Below are 14,829 nucleotides of genomic sequence, written 5' to 3' on the forward strand. Positions count from 1 at the left end.
TTTTTTAGGAGGGGGGTTGGTGGTTATGGGGTACCGACATTTGGCCTCTCTTGACTATCGTCTCGTCTCCAGACTTCTCTTGCATCCTGCGGCCATTTTGCATTCCCAAATTCAAAGGCTCATATGCTAAGCGTGAAAATTTACTTGAGATTAGGTCAAATGCCATCCTTCCGCCCTATGGCTGCCACCCAACTGGCGACCTCTCCTTCTTTTCTCCATTTCTACTGACAAAATATTTGCAAAGTAAATGGTTGTATTATTAACTGTGTAAACTTTTATTTTAGAGCCAGCTCGCTCCCCTCTCTAATATTTTGGCTGCAATTTTCATAAAATGTTTCAACAAACATGTTAAAATATTTGGCAAGTTGCTGGAGGCTGAGCAGCTCTCAATGACCAGCGGTCAGTTTGAGTTATCTAGCATGCTGTGCAACGCGGCGTATGCACAACAAAATTAAAGAGCTTTATTGCTGATAGAGTATAACTTACCCTGCAAGTTGCATCTGCTTGACTAACTGTTTCATAAAGTTAGTTTTTACCCATTTACTCGATTAGCCGCCACCCTTACATATAATGACAACCCCTTGCAGCGCTGTAGCACTGGGTATAATCAATTAAGTCTTTCGCACGCTTTTAATTAAATTTTCCCTTGAGTAACATAATGAAGTTAACTCCTTTTGTATAAAATAATTTTTTTAATGGGCGACTATCACGATGTGGCATGAATAGTCTTTTTAGCTGCATCATTTTGGAGCTGGTGCTGCCACTCACGTAAATAAAGCGCGAAATTTAAAGATTAAATCTCATTAAAACTGTTTCATTGCCACATTGGGAAGCTACCCTCAACGCAGGGGTGCTTGTTGGGCTTCTGTGGTGGCAACGGTGGATGGGATTGTGGATTGTGCTGTGTTGACTGCAGCTTCCATTTTGTTACACATTTATTTTCTCGCCCATAGTTTCAATTTGGAGCATTGGTGGCGCTGCGGGTGTCAATTTTATTGCACGCTTTGAAGTTGTTGCGGAGCAAATGAAATATAGCAAAAAGACACTCACAGAGAGAAAAAGAGAGAGAGAGAGAGAAAGAGAGAGAGAATGAGAGAGAAAGAGAGAGAGAGAGAGAGAGGGAAAGATGAAAAGGGTGCCATGACACAATTGAAATCGATAGCAAACAAAAAATATTGTATGAGCATGCCAAAAACTATGGGGCGTTTTTGGAGACACCCCACACAATATGCATGCCTCGTCAATAGACCAAAAATAAGAATGAACCAGAATAAAAAAGAAAAGAACATTTGGAAAATCGTTCAACTCAATTTGTGGCTCTTTTTGCTTTTGTTTTTGGGTAGCATTTGCTATTTTTATAACCCGGGCGCAGAGCAAACCAATATTTTTGGTTTTAAGTTGCCATTTTTGCAGTTGGCTGCCACACGCAGTGGCACCAGCAGCCGCAGCAGCAGAAGAAGTCACTCCAAAGTAATCGGCAGATGCTTGCGCTTCACTGCTGGAGCTTCAAGTTTTATGGGTGGAGTGGTATTTGCGAGTCGACTTGGGCTCTGTTCTGAGAACCGTTTAAGCGGAAAATTAAAACTAGAATAGACACAAAATGCTATTTGTGCGCTGACATTAAATAATAAACAAATGCCAAAATCTGGCAGCCAAACAAATTATCGACCTTGTGTGCGTTCAACTCCAGATGAAATTTGCGACGTCACAATCTTATAATATATATAATTGTATTGTATATATTATAATAAAATAATAAAATTTTCATATATTTGCCTCTTTCCCGCCATTTGCATATTCGAATCTCTCTTTCTGACCACTCTCACATATGTCACACGGATATGGAAAGCCCATTAAAATGTCATTCAAACAGCGACAGACTCGAACCCTACCAGTTCACAATGTGATAGTTACTTTTTCAGTGACTGACATCAATGCTTCAAAAAAGGAAGAATGACAACTGCATTAAAAATTGGATAAACAAACACAAAGTGAAATTAAAGACCAAGTAAATTTGGCAGTTGGCACTTCGAAAAAAAATAATATAAAATAAAATTGTGAAATAAGCGAGAAAAACAGATGAAGAGGTGGTAACTGAAAGTTTGTTGCATTACATTGTTTGAAAGCAAAAAGTGCCCGTCAAAGTAATTTTTTTTTTGTTTCGCGTATAGTCTTTTCTTGTCTGTAACAGCAGCAGTGGAAGAAACAACAGTGAAAACAACTATAGAAATAATAATAAAAACAAGAACAACAACAAGATGAAGAGCGACTGCAACAATCAAGAGTAAATATAAATAAAAATCCAGCAACGTTGTCGAGCCAGGACGAAGAGACAGGCCACTTATGCATGTCCTGTTGGCACCACACAAAGGGGACAGGACGGGTCGCTACAAATGGCTGGGTTCAGTCTGACAGTCAGCAAGTCAGACAGCAGGCACAAGACTGACAAAAACCTGTCGTTGCAAAGACGAAGCAGGAGACAAAGCAACGCCAGTGAGTGCATATAATCTGAGGCTCATCATCTGCAACTGCTTGCTGCCAGAGAGGTGAATGTGAAGTAAGAAGTTGTGAGGGAGGGAGATAGGCAGGAGCAACACAAATCCTTGCCAAGGCACATGCATATCCCTGCACGTATGCGTGTTTGTCTGTGTCCTGGCTGGCTTATGTCCGCTGCCTGCTGCCTGCTGCCTGCTGCCTGAATGCTGCTCTGTGTATCTCAATGCGAAAAACAATGCAATTCTTCTGCACTTTTTGCATGCTCGCTCGTTTGTAAGTAAAAGTTCTTTGGCACAAATTTGTGTATGTGCTATCATAAAAAGGACAACATGCTCCACATCTGCCCTCTCACCTACTCTCAGTTTGTCCCTGTCTCACTTTAAGTAAAGTTATAAACGTGCGAGGCTCTGGCGCAAGCTCATATGCAAATAGGAGTAGACGAAATGCGTTTCCGCATTAATGTGTTTTGTTTTGGCCAGCAGAGGACAGCCAAATGTATATGAGTTGTCATACAGCTCAGAAGAGACACTTCATCTTTCTAGTTAGTTCTGCACAAGAGGAGCTTACTCAATGTGTGCGTTCAGCTCATTCACAACTTCAACTTTGTATAATTGACAGCCAAAAAAAAGCTCTAAGTGCCACATAACCCAAATTTAATATGTATATACATATATCAATTTTGCATTTACTTTTATTTATGGCATATATTTGATCGCTCTGAGGATTAAATTATTATATTTGGCATAAGATTAATCAGATAGAATGCTTTTTGTCATTGCTCAGGCTAATTTCAAAAATGAGTTTTTAAGCTTGCCGCTAAAATAATTAAATGCAAATAGACAATTTTATATACTATTCTAAAGTTTATTTAGGACTTCCTGATTTGATGAGCTGTAAACCTAAGCTAACCTAATTAATTGCAAGCGGTTGCTCAATTAACACTGAAGTGACATTGTTGATGTCTAAGGAAAATGAGTAACCAACTCTACAAACGTCCTGAGGTAAACTATTTAAATATTTACCCAACACAGTTCAATTAGCGCTTTGCACAGATTTGCCGCCGCAGTGATGAAGTTTCGTCTTGCTTCAACTTGGCACGTAATCAACTTTAAATTTAGTCAGTTGCTTTCTCCTTTCCTTAATTTATTTTAATTTACTAACACACACACATGCACACGTATGCAGGCAACTGCGTGTCGCTTGCCTAACTGGGGCAGACCTGAAGTGAGTTGGGTTTGCCTACGACTCTCACTCTATATTTGGAGCAGTTGTGTCGCGTTTTTCATTTTGAATATCTAACCGCATCTTAACTAAAGCATGTCTGTATGCGGGTATGTGTGTGAGTGTTTTGTTCTGGTCGCATTCGTATTTCCGGCTGCTGCTACTTCTGTCGCTGCAGCTGCATCCTTCCAATTAAGCAAAAGTACAAAACGCTGTCAAGGACAAATGTGCATTTTAATTAAATTTTTAGCATTCTCTCTCTTTCTCGCACTTACTCACTCGCTCTGACAGTATTTGCTCTAATTTCTGATGTCTGCTTGCTTGCCAGTTTATCAAGTCTCTTTTGATTTAAAAGTCACATTCGTTGTACCTGCCACAGAATATCAAGAATATACGCAATGCAACTACTCTCCCCTCATTTTCCTGTCGCACGCTGCAACTAGCGTTTGTCATAGATCACTTGAGCTGGCTCAAAATGTGCGTCTCTGGCCAATGGAGCTAAGCAGCACGGGCAGAGACAGGGGGCGTGGCTATAATGTGTAACTGTGTCAGAGCAAACGTGCAAAATGCTGGACGAAATTCCAAAAACAAAAACTGTTTAAAATTTCTTGTTTTCTACTTGCTGTTGCGGGTGTGGTCGATGCGGGCAAAAGGGGAGAGGGCGTAATGCAACGATAAAGTGTGCCGAGTAAAAGATACATATTAATTGCTGTTATGCCAAGGATCCGAAAGCTACGATAAGAACAAAACAACAACAACAATAGCAGCAGCGTTTTTGCGTGTTGAAATGCTAAACAGCAAAAGTTCTAGTTGTTACAACTCTTGGTTGTCGCTTAGTCGTCGTTTTGTTGTTTTTGTTGTCCTTACTAACAAATGGCAGAGCTCTTAAGTCCCCAAGGAACATGGCAACAGGGCACGGCAAACAGCACACAACCAAAGTAAAGCAAACCAAACACAACCAGACCTCAACCAAAACCAAAGAACTAAACTAACAAGCGCAATGGGACAGAGCAGCGAGAGCTGTCTCAGAATCAGTTTCCAAGAGCACAGAATCAGGCTCAGTGGCGTCGTTAAAGGGGCATTTAGTAGAAAGTACACTGAAAAAAATCACTTCATATATTGGAAAATAATTCTTTGAGATACGTTAAGAATAAATTCACATTTACTTCTTCTTAGTTTTGGAATTCCCTTTTCTCCTTTGGAACTTTTCAAGTTATTTGTCTTAAAATACACAAAATTACCATTCTGATGATTGTCTAAACTCAAAGCATACATGTATATTTAATTAATGATTTAATTATGATTTATTTGTCTAACTATGAGAATATACATATAAATGAATCTCTTAATTACACACATACAACGAAATTCTAATAAAATAATTAAGTTTTTAAGACGCTCTCATTGTTTTAAATGCAGCTCAACTCCTCCTCTTCTTGTGGTGTTTGGCATACAGATAAAGATTGCTTTCAAGCAATAAACACATTGAATTCAAACTCACAAATAAGCACCCGATTTGACATTCGGTCACTTTCAAACTTATCACGTGCCTGTCCATCCCTGTTACTGTCAGTTGAGATTTGCTCTGAATATTGCGAAAGTGATTTCAATTGCAACTCAGCTTAACTCCCTCCAAAAGTCGCTGTCTCTGACAGCACCCTCAGCACTCTGCCCGCTGTGTCATCTTGAATGTTGTCTTGGTGAATTATGCCACGACGCACTTAATCATTTGCGTTTTCTCTACCACATCCCAAAAGTTTTTGCATGCCAACGATTTTCACCATTTGTTTTTTCTGTTGTGGTTGTTGTTTTATTTGTTGTTGTTGTTGTTGATGGTTGCAGCAGCAACAACATTTTTGGTGGTTTTTGGGCATTGCCAAGTTCTGGAGCCTGCTGCAGCGCTAAGGGCTGCAAAGAGCATGAGATGATGTTGTTGTTGTTGCCTGTGCGTGTCCTTCTCACAAGTAAGCAAGTGTCGCCTCAGTTAACTATACCCATCTCTCTCCACCTCACTGCCTGTCTGTGGGTCAACATTTTACTGCCAACCACAATGAGCCACTTGAGGAAACTTTTGGCGAACGTTGAGTTTAACTAAGAACTTTTGGCGTTTGGCGCTGCGGTTGCGACTGTGTTTACTCCCTGCTTGTGCCCGCATCAGGCAATACTTCCATACTGAGAGCGGACCACCTCATAGTCTGTCAATAGAAAAAGGGAAACGGCACAGGTTCTTCAACAGCGCACCTACCGCAACAAGGTCGAGCTGCAAGTATGTGTTTGTGTTTCATTTGTGTCTCGTATGCGGGTCGTATGATTAATATTAAAGTTGCCACAGAGTGAAAATTAAGCGGGGCACGGCGACAGGCAGCATAAGTTTACCAAGCACGCATGCCATGAATGGAAAGGAGCATAGTAAGGAGAAATGTTGCCTCGAGGGTTGGTTGGAATAGGGAGATGGGCGACTGTTGCCAACGTTTAAATCAGATAAATATTTTTGTTGTTGTTGATGAAGTGAGCGTGTTTTTTGCTGTTTTTTCTTCCTTTTCTTTTTTTTTTGGGTGGTTGCGTGGCATTTGCTGGTGTTATTAAGCTGCAGGCAGCAACTTAATTTCTTTTTTGTTATTTTTTTGCTTTGCTGTTTCTTTTTTTTCTCGACAGTCAGAATACTGAAGCTCAAATAAACAAGACATTTACTGTTGTTGTTCTTGTGATGTTGTTAACATGTTGGTGTTGTTGTTGTTGTTATTGTTGATGCTGCTGCTTCTGCCCGTCTAAAAATAAACGGAATTCTTGTGAAAATCCCTGACAGTCACTTCACGTTTCATGTTTCACGTTCAGCTAGCGAGCTCACGATATATACGCCGGGGTCCAACGTGGCGTATGAGTGATTTGTTTCACATAATAAATCTGGGTATGTGTGCGTGTTTGCGTGCCATTGTGTGTATGTGTGTGTGTGTGTGAAGCGTTTGTTTATTTATTCGTAAGCGCATTTCGTTGTTGAACAAATTTTTGATCATCAGCATTGCCCTAATGCGCCAAACAAATAAATAAGATGAAAACAATACCAAAATCCTCTTTAATATCGCAATTTGATTGTGGCCATAACTTCCGCCCCTATTAGCTCAGATTCTCTGCATCTCGCCTCCCCCCCACTTACCCCGCCATCGTTATAAATTTTGAAACGCGTTGATGTGCACAAAATCAAACAAAACTCTTGTCTTTGAATGCACCCAATCGATTCACTGCTCAATTACCAAAAGGTATGCGGTTCAATTGATTGATTTCAGTATTTTTACTTTTATTTATTATTTATAGAGCCAGCTGATTTACTAGGGGAAAATGTATATACAAAAATCTGTTTTGAAAACTTAAGTTTGACCTTAAAGAACGGCTAACTTATAAAAACGCAATGTTGAACATTAACTTGCATACCTTTTTATGACTCCTCTTAATTAATTAGAACTAGCAAACCACTAAAATGTACTGCTTACACCGGAATCTCTACATGTATTCGAAATAGGAAGAAGTTTGACATCATACGCGAGTATAAAGAAATAACTAATAATAACTCATTTGCCTTAGCACCACCAACTTAATTTCTTGATCGATTTTCAATGTACTTTCGGTCTTTTCGGTCTCACTTTTACGCAACCATCAAAATCAAATGTGCGTTCTGCTCGGCATCTCATGTAGCGCCATAATAAAAAGTATTGGCTACTTATTGTGGCATTTGTCACGTGACAGAATGCAAGATGCTGCACAACAGGCAAACACCTTCCACACCATAACAAACCTAACATGCCACCACTCGCACCACCATTCCCTCCCCCTTCGTCCACAATCGTCGCCACCCGTCCGCTGGCGTCACGCTGTCATAATGCAAGCGATTCAACAATTTCCACTCATTGCGCTCAGTCAATTGCCAACCATATTTCAATTTTATTTTATTATCGCAATAAACGATGCTCGCACACCGACATCGAGAGATGTTGTATCTAAAGGATACATATATGGGCGCATCCTTTGCCTTTTTGCATTATATTAAAGACTACCCAAAAATCCCGACAATCGCCGGGACAGCATTCATGGTTGCTGCCATGGGATGCCAAGGCTACTGCTGCTGCTAACTTTTAAGCCGAAAAAAGTTATTGATAGTTATGGCACGCCCAAACGCCCAAAACCTTCTCCTCCACACCTCCACCAGTAGCCAGGCCCTTGGGCAAACATTTTGATTTGACCGAAATTCTCGTTTACTGTCTTTATCTATCTCTTTTTCTCGCACTTCATCTACATCTATCTCTGTCTTGGTCTGTCTCACTCTCGTTGTCTCTGCATGCAATACAAGAATTTTTGCATAATTTATTAGGAATATTTAATAAAAAATACCACAAGGCAAACACTGAGAGGCTGAAAGGGAATTGTGGATGAATTGTCTGCATCAGGCGAGCGGGAGGAATGAAGAACGACTCCGGATTGTGTAAAGCTTTGCCCGCTTGGCCGCTCACCATTCCAAATGGCAGCCGCTTGGCAAACTTTACGCTTCGTTAGCTTTTGTTTCGCTGTGTTCCCAGTTCCAGTTCCAGTTGCCAGCTACCAGTTACCAGTTGCCAGTTGCCAGTTTCCTTCTGTCTCCCTCCTCTTCTTGTTTCTCTTTTGTGCCGTTCGTGTGCAGCAAAATGCGTTCAGCTACATTTATGATTTTCTTTTTCATTTTTCATTTACACACTTGCACACACACGGCCACATACCCACACACTCAACTTGCTTGCATTTGCAATGTAGATTCATTTTGTGAATTTATGGTGGAAAAACTCACACGACGTGTACGAGGACAAGGTCTTCGATAAAAGCGATGGAGGTAGAGGAAGACAATGACGGGAAATTCCCCATTTGTATACTCTGCGAAATGCATTTGTTATTGACGTCAAGGAAATTGAATTTGAAGAAAGTGTTTAGCATGCGGCTTCTATTTATTTATATAAAAAGTGTGTACATTGAAACAACATGCAATATATATGTCATATACAGATGCCGATATTTTTTCGACAGCTTAACATTTGAAAATGAGTTGCTCTTAGGGCATTCCCATGTCGAGGCAACCGTTTTCTACAAAAGACTCTTTCTGGCTGTAGTTGTTGTTGTTTTAGTCGTTTTTATTGTTGGCGTAACTCCACGCATTCATTTTCATGGCCTCGCCATAAGGTGTAGGTGTGCGTATGTGTGTGTGTGTGTGTGTGTGTGTGTGTGTGTGTGCATGTGTGTAAGCCCTTTAGCATAAATCATTGCCAGTGCGTAAAGCACGTCCTCATCTCCTCGCAAATACTAACACACACACACACAACGTTAGATCCGTTGGCATTGATTTGATTTGAAATAGTTGAAGCATAAACTGACAGCTGAAATATCGTTTTACATGCCAACGAGCGACAACGTTGCGTCTGATTAGTCAGTTAGAATTGCTACATTCAATTCGGCAATCCCTGCCTGTATCTAACCCAATCATCCCCATTTCTCTGTCAGATCAGTGGCATCATTCTGCTTGACACGCTGGGTGAACTTGACATTTTCGCGTGTTTCGTTTGAATTTCGCATTCGGCATGCAATTCAATTTTCGATTGACACCCGATGGAACACTAAACGCTGCGTTAGTTAGTTTTTGTCAGTGGTTTGTCAGACCCGGGACCATTCATTCATCCACCCATTGAAGCAGCCCCGGAGAGTGAGAAGCATTACAAAAACCACACAAATGAAAAGAAAACAAAACACAGCCCGCACAAGTTTTGTTCGGCATGAGGCTTGCTTGTTATCGCATATTTTGTAATTTAAAATGTTGTGCCTTGTTTCTAGTGCTACCTCTTACTCTTGCACATACCGTCCATACACTCCCACATAATCACGTAATGGCACATAACCCACCAAGGGTGGTCAACAACGGGTTAAGTGCCCACAGGCTCAACGCGCATTCATTATCCCTCTCCTGGGGGCTAAAGGCCGTTCGGATCTTGCCTGCTATTATCCTGGCACATTTCCCAACAGCGCCGACGACTTGAACAGTTTTAAAGCTTTTGGGCTCTGCTTTGTATATTTAAGATGCTAACTAAAGGATATCATCTTCTCTTCTCTGCCATACTCCGCTGACGCTATAGCACATTGATAATGGTGTTTTAAATACTTGCAAAAAGTAACCGAAAAATAATTTAATTTCCTGCTGTTTCTTTAGGATTTGCCATTCTTCTTCTTCTTTTCGCTTCTCTTGCTGCTCAACTTGGCAGCTGCTTAGTTGTACAAATTGGACTAGCGAACAACAACAACAAGTATCCAAATCACCAAAAAAAAATGGCAACAAAATTGCTTGAAAATCTAATCTTTTGCTTTACGCTTGAATACATAACACACTACCCCACCACACACACATACACCGTCATAGTGTGCGTGTGTGGGTGTTTGGGTGTGAGGGTCGCTTGATTTTTCATAGAGCACCATAGACATATAAAATATGAACAGTGGAAAGAAAGCAAAACAAAAAATCCGAAACTGACACAGTATATGAAAACTTATACATACATCACTGTTTCCATGTGTGTGGGTGTGTGTTTGGACACGTGTAAAGCCAAAATATTTTGCTAGTCAATATATCAAAAAAATATTTGGAGCGGTTGCTGAATGCAAGGATGAATGAGCACTGAAATTTCTCGTGTATATGAATGAAAGAGAGACTAAGGCCAATATGATAGTAGGAGAGTTGGCAGGAAGGCAGAGAGCAAAACAAACTCAATCGTTATAACACAAACAAAAGCAGCTAACAGTCTAGCACAAAAGGACAGTTAAAACACAACTCGCATCAATTTTGACAACTTACAAATGGTTGATTTTAAAATACCCTGCAATACAACAAATTTAAACTGTTTTTATTGTGAGAGTATTGAAATCTAGGCACATGTCTGCCTGATTTTTTCCAATATATTTAAGAATCTATACTCAAAATTCAACTGATATGTTTTTACCAGCAAGAATAATATGTATGTAAAATTAAAAAAGTTATGTGAGGAATAAAATGTAATATTCCGCAGTTTTAGTGTGTGATGTAATAAAGCTGAAATTGCTTACTAAAACTGAAGTATCATGAAGTTTCATAAATGGGAAACTCCACACTTTTAACTCAGCCCTGCCCACTGCCCACTGCCCATATCTCTGCTCCTTCGTTCTTTGTATGTGTCGCTCTATCTGCCTTGTGTGCTGCATTTTGTTTAAAACAAATGAATTTGCCGGCGAGGCAAACTAACAAACATTAATCAAAAGTTGCCGTCCGGTCTGCAGGTTCTTCTTTAACGACGCCTGCGACATTAGCTGTGGACGGAACCGAATGCGGGAGCAGCAGGAGGGGATGTTGGGTGGATGGTTGGTTAGGTGGTCAGCTGGTGGCGTTTATTAAAGTGCTGCATCATAACCGGCCAGATTTGGAGCATTTATATATAATGGTTAAGGTCAAAGGTGGAACACGGCAGCTGCTAGCTGCCTTGGCTGCCTTGGCTGCCTGAGTGAAATTAGGCCAGCATATGCCATGGAAATTGCGAATGTGTGCTGAGTTGTTTGAGCGTGACAACCTGGAATTTGATTTGACCTTTGGCCCAGCTCAGCTAGCTCTAAGTTTAGAAAGTATGTACGGTTGCGAAGTAGGTTGCATAACCAAAAACATTGCATCATAATTGTAAATCTGCTTAGTTAGCATCATTTGCCTAATTGGCTAAAAGTCAAAGTTGACTCAATGATATTATAAAAGTACGTGAGAAAATTGTCATACATTTTTGATGCGTCCAAAGTGAGTAAAATGAAAAAGCCACCGAATTTAATTTAAAATTTTAATAAGCAGCAGACACAACACACAATGAACATTTGATACCCTACATTGTCAGCTGACAGTAGCGTTATTCATTTATAATAGTTTAGTTTAAGTGTGTTAAAAAGAACGCGGTCTGTGGTAATATTGGCTTATTGATGATACTGGTCGCAATTAATATGTCCTAATTAAACATTTATTTGACTGAGCTGTCTTTAATTACTGAGACTGGTTATTAAGTTAATTCAAAGATTTCTTATTTATATTTTCCGTGAAATGCACTCGAATGCAACTATTTTAGAGTATTGATAAGTTTTGTATATCGTTTGTTTAATCAGCTCGCTGGAATTGCATTTCACTGTTATATGCAGTGCAATGCATATTTAAAATGACTGGCGCACACACATACTCACCCACACAAAGAGAGCCACAAGCTCACGTACACGTATACACACAGTGAGTGCCACTATTTGATTGTCCTGATTTTGGTTTTGCTCCTGTTGCTGTCGAGCGGTTTGTGTGTGCGAGGCCCGTGTAATGCGAAAATTGTCCTTGACTTTGCGTACGTGCCCCTCAGCTTCATCCCTTACGAGTTTGTTTAATTGCTGACTAACACAAAAACACACACACACACACACATACGCGTAAAAAGAGAAAAGTACTTATGAATGCAAATGAATGGCAGCTAAAGGCAAAAACAACAAGCGGTAACTACTAAAAATATTTATTATGTGAAAAAAAATTAAATTAAATTTCATTACACACACATATGAGCACCAAGGGTGTATAGCTCCAATTACATGTATGTGTGAGTTGCTCTAGGGTGTGTGTGTGTGTGTGCTTTTCTTTGTTTTGCTTGTTCGCACATTTAATTTAAATATTTAATTAAAATTTCGAGCGCGGATTGATTCAGACAATTAAAAATAGCACGCGCGAACATAACTGTCAGCAGAGTGGGGTACTGGCATTGATATTGAGGGGAATGAGGCCATGGTAATGATGTGGGGGATGGGTTAAGGGTTTACCTGTTACCTTTACTATTATTTATCTATTTGATTATTTCAGTTGTTGCCTATGCAAAATAAATTGAACAAATTTGTCAGGTTTCGCAAATGCAGTTGTTGTTTTTTTTGTTGCCTCCTTTTTGTAAATATGCACAATAAATTAAAACAAGTGAGAGAGAGAGAGAGAGAGAGAGAGAGAGAGTGTGTGTGTGTGTGTGTGTGTTTGTTTGGCCATAATCATAATTAAAAGTTGTTAGATTTGCCTACGTCGCGTGGAGGCCATTTAAGAATTAAAGCAACTAAGCCCGCCACCCACACCAACAACACACAGGGTGTACCTTGCTAAAGTGTGTATGTGTGTTCGCATTGGTGCCTGTGCCTGTGCGTGTGCGTGTGTGTTTGTATGTGTTTGCATGTGGGTTTGTGCGTGTTTGTGGCTTTGAGTGTGTTTGCATTTGTTGCGAGAGGCGAGTGCTGCTTCTGTTCAATTTGCATTGTTCTGGTTCTGTTTCGGTTTCTGGTTCCACGAGTTCGTTCGTTCGTTCCTCTGGATCTTCGGGCTCAGCTTTGTTTACTCTTCGGCTTTAATGCGCGCAAATTGTTTACTCTTTTTAGTGGCTTTTATTATGCCACACAACAAATCTTTCAATTCCTTTTTGCATCCATATGTGCTGCAAATGCACTTTTGTTTGTAGTTGCTCTGGTATTGAATCATTTTTTATCACATCGTTTCTAAAATCGCTATTCAAACAACATGGCCACAAGCTTAAATAAACTCGTTTTAAAATGTATTCACATTTTAAGATGGGCTGTCTTTGAATTTTCTATTAAAATAATTTACAAATTTTATATATTGAAATTTTATTTAAAATCAATTTACGAACCAATTGACATTCTGCCTTCAACGTTTTTCCCTGATTGAACTTAATTTTGCATTTTTTATTGTATATTTTCAAGAAATGTAATCTCCCTGCGTATAAATTTTATTTTGTTCGTTGGCAATTCCCAATTAAAAATGTAAGGAGTACGAAATTTTTAAGTGTACACAATTTATTTGCATTGAGCTGTAGAGCAACTCCCTTTGGGCTTACAAAATTCTATTGGGCTCAGGTCATTCAATAAGCGGCTGTAAAAGGATGGCCTCAGCGGCAAAAGTTGACATAGTCATTTGCTGAGTAGTCAAGGCTGTGGCAGCACACATCCCCAAAATACTGTCATACACTTTCCACATAATGTTCAAACAATGCAAAAGAAAAAGCACTTAACGCCCGCTCAGGCTGCATAATGGCATGCATACCACCCCTCCCATATCTTGCCTCCTACACACACGCAAACGAGCAAACACACACACATACATACATTGGCCTTAATGTGGGTGGTGAGCCGCTGTTCGGTTAGTGAGGCACAAAATGCATACAAATGCATTTCATTTGTGGTCCTAATGCGGCAGAATAGATGTTGATGCTGAGCAGATGCTGATGGTGATGGGATTGGAATTGGAATTGAGTATGGGTTTGAGAATTGGCAATGGAATTGTGGCAATAAGAGTGCAAGCTAAAAGATTGGTTTGGCTTTTTAAGCATTGCTGCTGGCTTTTATCGTTTGCCGAAATTTTAAAGCCTTTTAGTGTGGCTTTAGCAAAACCGTAGGTGTGGTGAGAGCAACGGCTGCGCTCGACCAAAGTTAAGAGCAGTCACAGCTGATAGAGTCGTTCGCCTGACCTTTGACAGCTGCAAGCAAACACAAAAAGTGAAAGTGGGGCACACTGACGGCATCTGTGGCCACACTCACTGGCCATGTCCTGGCATCAGGCACAACAATCTGATGTCTGGTGTAAAGGCCGAATATTTTCCAACTTTTGCGAGTTGTCTTTGCCAATTTTGATCCACTGACCTCAATGTGCAACCATTACCCAACATGTATATATGTATATATAGCCATTATGTTTATATATATATATTTGATGACCAATTACTTTTCAATAACAACGAGGCAACAGCCCGATGCACAAAAGCCAACAAACAACAACCAAAAGACGTAAGCAACAGCAAAGAAAGTATTGACTTCGTTACCGTAAGGGTATGTAGCTGTGTATGGCAACCTTGTGCCTGAGCAGCAAAGGTATTAAAAATTTACCCATATATTGACTTCTCCATTTACAATATATATGTGCATTTTGCATCAGGAGAACTATGTACATTGAAGATTGCTTAATTAAAACTATTAAACAATTATATCAAATGTAAGCCAGTAATGTCTTGTTTATTTACCTCT

At 39.9% G+C, this 14,829-nt stretch overlaps 1 protein-coding gene across 3 annotated transcripts in view; it reads left to right on the top strand.

The window, feature by feature from the left end:
• Nucleotides 1-14,829, top strand: part of LOC6567172 — a 33,370-nt gene that overhangs the window by 4,195 nt on the left and 14,346 nt on the right. Inside the window, exon 1 of one of the 3 annotated variants that reach the window (XM_043214642.1) lies at nt 3,480-3,497. The exons of the other annotated variants lie outside the window; for them this stretch is intronic. The gene's annotated coding sequence lies outside the window, so the exon portion shown is untranslated. Of the gene's footprint in view, nt 1-3,479; nt 3,498-14,829 lie in introns of those variants that run through there. 3 annotated transcript variants of the gene reach the window in all.

The sequence above is a fragment of the Drosophila grimshawi genome, unplaced genomic scaffold (genome assembly GCF_018153295.1).
Source record: "Drosophila grimshawi isolate 15287-2541.00 unplaced genomic scaffold, ASM1815329v1 contig_1377, whole genome shotgun sequence".
Taxonomy (NCBI): Eukaryota; Metazoa; Arthropoda; class Insecta; order Diptera; family Drosophilidae; genus Drosophila; species Drosophila grimshawi.